Source organism: Chrysemys picta, chromosome 1, assembly GCF_011386835.1.
Source record: "Chrysemys picta bellii isolate R12L10 chromosome 1, ASM1138683v2, whole genome shotgun sequence".
Classification (NCBI taxonomy): domain Eukaryota; kingdom Metazoa; phylum Chordata; order Testudines; family Emydidae; genus Chrysemys; species Chrysemys picta.
Window position 1 is genome coordinate 350,546,026 of NC_088791.1, and position 6,138 is coordinate 350,552,163.

Below are 6,138 nucleotides of genomic sequence, written 5' to 3' on the forward strand. Positions count from 1 at the left end.
GGGGCGCCCTGGGAACCATCCTGCTGAGGGACTGGGTGTAGAGAGTGCCCAGGCCCCACAGGGCCGTGAGATGTTTGTGCTGCACATTCAGCTCTAGGTGGCAGACGTCCTCCGGGTGCACAAAGGGCAGCAGGGGGTTCCTGGCTTTCGGGGCCCTGTCCCCCGCAGGGATCAGCTTGGGGAGGGGCAGCCGGGACACGAGATGCAGCCTTTGCCAGGAACGTCTCACTGCAGCGGGGATGGCCCCCAGCCGGGTCTCCACACATTTCTTTGCCACGTGGAGCTGCAGCCGCTCCTGAGCGTCACGTCCCAGGCTGGGCTGCGGGCGGGGAGCAGCGACCACTCTCCTGGCTTTCCCCACACCCCGCTCCAGGTGCACGGTGCTCTTGTGCCAGGGCAGCAGGAAAGGCCCCTCTGCATCCTTTTCTGTACGGCTGCAAGGCCCGAACTCCGCGGGGGCTGAGGTAGGTCGGAGCAGCCGCACCGACTCCTGGATCCTCCTGGGCAGCCCCCAGCGCCGCTCCATGAGTCTCTTGCGGAGGCTGAGCTCCAGCTCTCGTCTGCTGCACTCGCTGAGGAAGGACAGCTCGGCCTGGAGAACAGCCACTTCCCCGTCGGCCGGCAGAGGGGCCTTGGGCTGGCCGGGGCGGGGGGGAGCCGCCATCAGGCCCCACATGGATTTCTGGACGATGAGAGGCAGCCCCCACTCGTGCTGCAGCCTCTTCGTCCTGACGTGCAGCTCCAGGGCCTCTCTGGCCTTCGTGCCCAGGAACAGAGCCTCCCACGCCCGGAACTCGACTTCAGCCTCACGGGGTGGAACCGGCGCACGGGGCGCCCTGGGAACCATCCTGCTGAGGGACTGGGTGTAGAGAGTGCCCAGGCCCCACAGGGCCGTGAGATGTTTGTGCTGCACATTCAGCTCTAGGTGACAGACGTCCTCCGGGTGCAGGAAGGGCAGCAGGGGGTTCCTGGCTTTCGGGGCCCTGTCCCCAGCAGGGATCAGCTTGGGGAGGGGCAGCCGGGACACGAGATGCAGCCTTTGCCAAGAGCGTCTCACTGCAGCGGGGATGGCCCCCAGCCGGGTCTCCACACATTTCTTTGCCACGTGGAGCTGCAGCCGCTCCTGAGCGTCACGTCCCAGGCTGAGCCGCGGGCGGGGAGCAGCGACCACTCTCCTGGCTTTCCCCACGCCCCGCTCCAGGTGCACGGTGCTCTTGTGCCAGGGCAGGAGGAAAGGCCCCTCTGCATCATTTTCTGTACGGCTGCGAGGCCCGAACTCCGCGGGGGCTGAGGTAGATCGGAGCAGCCGCACCGACTCCTGGATCCTCCTGGGCAGCCCCCAGCGCCGCTGCATGACTCTCTTGCGGAGGCTGAGCTCCAGCTCTCGTCTGCTGCCCTCGCTGAGGAAGGACAGCTCGGCCTGGAGAACGGCCACGTCCCCGTTGGCCGGCGGAGGGGCCTTGGGCTGGCCGGGGCGGGGGGGAGCCGCCATCAGGCCCCGCATGGATTTCTGGACGACGAGAGGCAGCCCCCACTCGTGCTGCAGCCTCTTCGTCCTGACGTGCAGCTCCAGCTCCTCCCGGGCTCCCGGTGGGAGGAAGGGCAGCTCCTGCGCCGTGAACTCGGTCCCAGCTGCGCGGGAGCTGGAGGGCGGCGGGGCGGACGAGGGGCCTGCGTGGAACAGCTTGGCCAGGGACTGTCGGTAGAGCGTGGGCAGCCCCCACCTGAAGCTCAGGTGCTTGTGGAGAAGGTTGAGCTCCAGGTGATCCGACGTCGCCTGCTCCAGGAAGAACAGCTCCCGGGGTCGCTGCTCCAGGGATCTCTTGCCCGGCCGAATCAGCCGGGGCAAGGGGAGCTTTCCCGCCTGGCGGGCGGCTTCCTGCGAGTGTTGGGCCCTGCGAGGGATCAGGCCCAGGCGGATCTCTATGTTTTTCCTGGTCACATGTCTCTCCAGCAGCTGGTGGCACGTGTCCCGGCTGAGCTGCTGGCTCCATGCGGTTCCCAGGGGCCCGGCTAAGGAGACAGCCACCGCTGCGGGGCCCACGGGTGCCCCCCTGGAGGGTGATTCCCTTGGAGCCCTTCTCGCTGACAGCCCCCTGAGAGGCCGGCTGGCCCTTCTGCCTCGCGTGTCTGGATGTGTCCCCGGAGCTGCGGTCGTGGGGGGCATGAAGCCCCGCAGGGACTCCCGCACCCTCCTGGGGAGCCCCCACCTCCTCTCGGCCGCCCTCCGCCGGATGTGGGCTTCCAGCTCCCTCTTGGTGGCCAGAGGGATGGGAGGGGCCCCGCTGCTGACACGGAGCTCCATGGCTGCCGGCCGGACTCTCCCCTTGGGCCTGGGGCGCGTGGGCGGGGGTGGCATGAAACACCTCAGCGATTGCCGCACCAGGCCCGGCAGGCCCCATTCGTGCTGCAGCCGCTTCCTCAGGACATGCCTCTCCAGCAGCTCCCGGCCCTCGGGGGCCACGAAGGGAGTCTCCAGGGGGCAGAACTCGATGGCCGTGCCGTGGGGCAGCAGGGGGGCGTATGGCACAGGCGGGCCGGGCTCCATCTTGGCCAGGGACTCCGCGTACAGGGTGGGGAGAGCCCTGAAGTACTGGATGTGCTTGTGTCTCACGTCGAGCTCCACGCTGCCCGCCTTGCAGCTGAGCAGGGGGCAGAGCCGGTGATGGGACAGGGGGGCCTTGTGGCCTGGGGGGATCACTTTAGGCAGGAGCAGGTCTCTGCGCCCCAGGGCAGCCATTTTCTGAGAGCTCCTCAGCACGGCGGGCAGTGCGCCCAGTCTGATTTCCAAGCCCTTCCTGGCAATGTGCCCCTGCAGCTCCCGGGTGTCTCTGCAGCAGCGCGAGCCGGGCGCGGATTCGGACGCTCTGGCGGGGCCCTGGGAGGCCCGGGCTGGGGCTCTAGCTCTGAGGCCGGGCATCTGGGCTGCCCTCGTCACTGGGCCTGGCCCCTTTGGAGCCCATCTCCCGGATGGCCGGGGGCCGAGCTGGGGGTGTGGAGATGTGGCTGGCATCAGCAGCCTCAAGGACTCCTGGATCCTTCTGGGCATCCCCCATCTCTTCAGATGCACCATCCTTTGCAGATGCCGCTCCAGCTCCGTCCTGGAGCCAACGCTCAGGAAGGGCAGGGCCTGTGGTACCGTCACCACGCTGCCTGCCCCCGAGGGTCTGCGTGCGGTGGGTTTCGGTGGTGGGGGCATTAAGATCTTCATAGTGCTCTGCAGGGTGCAGGGCAGCCCCAGGGCGTGCTGCAGCCTCTTCACCTGGACGTGCCGCTCGAGACTCGCCCTGACGTTGCTCTGGAGGAAGGGGGTCTCCGCTTCGGCCAATTCGATCCTTCCGGGCACACGCAGGGCTCCAGGACTGACCCGCACCGGGGGTGTCCCAGGCAGAGACGTGAGAGCTTTCCCTGCGGCCCTGGGTGCCGCGCTCTCTCGGTCTCGCTGCCGTTTGGCCTCCCGCCCTGACATCCTGGCCCCACCTGGGGACTTGGCCAGAAACGGCACCCAGTCGGGGCGATGCGCCTGCTTCTGGGGAGCGGCCTGGGGGCTCCTTGCTCTGCCTCTGCGCAGGAAACTCCCTCCCCAGCCACGTTCCCCTTGGCTTGGAGGGAAGGGCTCGTGCTGGGCAGGAGAGGGGCCGGGGTACTCCTCATGCCTGGGAAGAAATGTCTCGTGCTGGCTCGATCCAGTTCTCAGCTCCCAAGCGAGTAGGGGCGGCTCGTGCTGGAGAGAAGAGGAGCTCCGAGCTAGCCCCCAGCTGTGCAGGAACGGCTCCTGCTGGCTCCGTGCGATGTTCTGCTCCGGCTTCCAGCTGATGCGGGATGGTGTGTAGTGGCCGGACAAGGAGGTGGGAGGGGGAGGTGACCCTGGCCCGGCAGGGACCCACGCGCCGGCCCTGTTGGTGTACGCCAGCCGCTCAGCTTTCCGGGCTGCCTCGTTGCACACGGCGCAGTCTGCGTCGTCACACAGCAGCTGGCGGATGGAGCGGCGCCTGGTGGCTCGGCGAGCACGGCTGGGGGGTTCCCGGCACAGCTGGTCACGCGGCTGCGTCACCCGCTGCTTCTTTGCACCTAAAACAGAACAGCAGAGAGGGCTTCTGAGGAGAGACGGGAACGTGGAGCTGCTGTGTGCCCCGGGCCAGGAGCCACGGAAGCTCCCTGAACGTAGTGGGGGCCAAGGGCTCCCGAACCGTGAACCCTGCCCACTTCTCCTGCCCCAACCTCAAATCCCCGCTCCCACCCTGCTCCTAACCCTGAGGCCCTACCCCTGTGCCACTCCTTCTCCAGGCGCCCCTGCCCTCCTGTGACCCATTCCCCACAAGGCCCTGCCCCACACCACCACTTCATCCCAAGCCCCACTCCTCCGCCACTGCTTCCCTCCAAGACCCTGCCCCGCGCTTGCCCTTTCTTCTCTGCACCCCCTGCCTCCTGTTCCTCGCCCGACCCCCTCATTCCAGTGCCCTGGCCCCAGGCCGCTCTGTGCTGCTGCTCCAGAACCTGGTATGCTGAGCTTGTGAGCGCACGGGGCCGATGAAACACTCCGCCGGCACCACGCCAGGCCCCTCTCAAACACTGCCAGTGCTGTGAACCCAGCCAGGGCATCGTGCCAGGGCTGTGAACCTGGCCAGGGCACTGTCCCAGTATCAGAAACCCAGACAGCGGATCGTCCTATTGCAAATAACCCAGCCGGTGCCCCATCCTGCAGAAACGGATCTCGCCAGTGTGCGGTATCCCAGGTAAACACTCTGGCAAATGCCGGGGCTGGCAGCACCTAGCAGCCTTGGTCTTGCCAGCCCTGGTACGATGCACACCCCTATCCAAGACAGAGCAGACGGGGTGAAATAAAGAGACAAGATCTGCTGGGCAGGGGGCAGTGCCTCCTGCTGGCAAAGCTGCCCTGTTCCGGAGGCTCCTGGGAAGGGCAGGGAGCCCTGAAGGACATGGGGACAACCAGCCAGAGGGGACAGACAATCGGGGTTTCCCTCCAGACGACGGGTCATTAGCACCATGTCAGCTTATCCCAGCACCACTCAGCACCTTGGCTCTCACTCTCATCCCCTGGGGCAGGCCAAGCCTGGGGGGCCTCGTGTGGGACCCCTGAGGTACCGTGGAGCGCTTGGGAGAGACCCTGGGATTCTGAGCCCGGGAACCGGCAGGGAGCGCGAGGCAGAGCCTTACCTTCTCCCTCGTCCTCCGTCCCCCTCCGCCAGAGTCTGCTGACCAGGAGAGCCTGTGGGAGCCAAGGAAGTGGCAGCGTTACGTGGTACCCAGACTGAGGCCACGCATAGACTCATAGACTTTAAGGTCAGAAGGGACCATTATGATCATCTGGTCTGACCTCCCGCATGATGCAGGCCACAAAGCCGTCCCAACCCTTTCCCTTGACTCTGCTGTTGAAGTCCCCAAATCCTGTGGTTTAGAGACTTCAATTAGCAGAGAATCCTCCAGCTAGCGATCCCTGCCCCATGCTGCGGAGGAAGGTGAAAAACCTCCAGGGCCTCTGCCAATCTACCCTGGAGGAAAATTCCTTCCCGACCCCAAATATGGCGATCAGTAAAACCCCGAGCACATAGGCAAGATTCTCCAGCCTGACCCTCATTAGCCATGATACTATTTACCAGCGATGGCACGCTGTCCCTCCCGCCCAGCCCAGCCCGGTGCCAAGGGTGCCCGCGCTTCCCTCCACCTCCTGCAGCTGGAGAACTCCAGGCTCCTTCGGCCACGCCCCGGGCTCCCCACCCGAGTGTAATTGGAACAATCCTAGATCCCTTCCCCCCCCCGACATCGGGGTATCGCCACACTGTGGGCCCTGGGTCTACCCTTGCCGGGGGTGATTTCTGCCCCTGGTGTTTTGAGTCGAATGGGGACCAGGCCCTTGGGCTTCCCAATGTGCTCTGGCTTCCTCTTCTCTCCCCGTCTCCCCTGGTTCCCACCTGCGAGCCCAGCTCCCCAACTGATCTGGGATGGAGGCAGGACTCTGCCTGCCCGAGGCAGGATCCCCGACTGACCACACCTAACGGCTGTCCAAAGATCTGTCCCGACTTCCCCCTTTCCCCCAGGGACCCAGGAAAGCTTGTGGCTTTGGGAGGGAGCTTGGAGGGTTTGTGGGTCAGCTTCCCCGAGCGTAGGGAAATAACT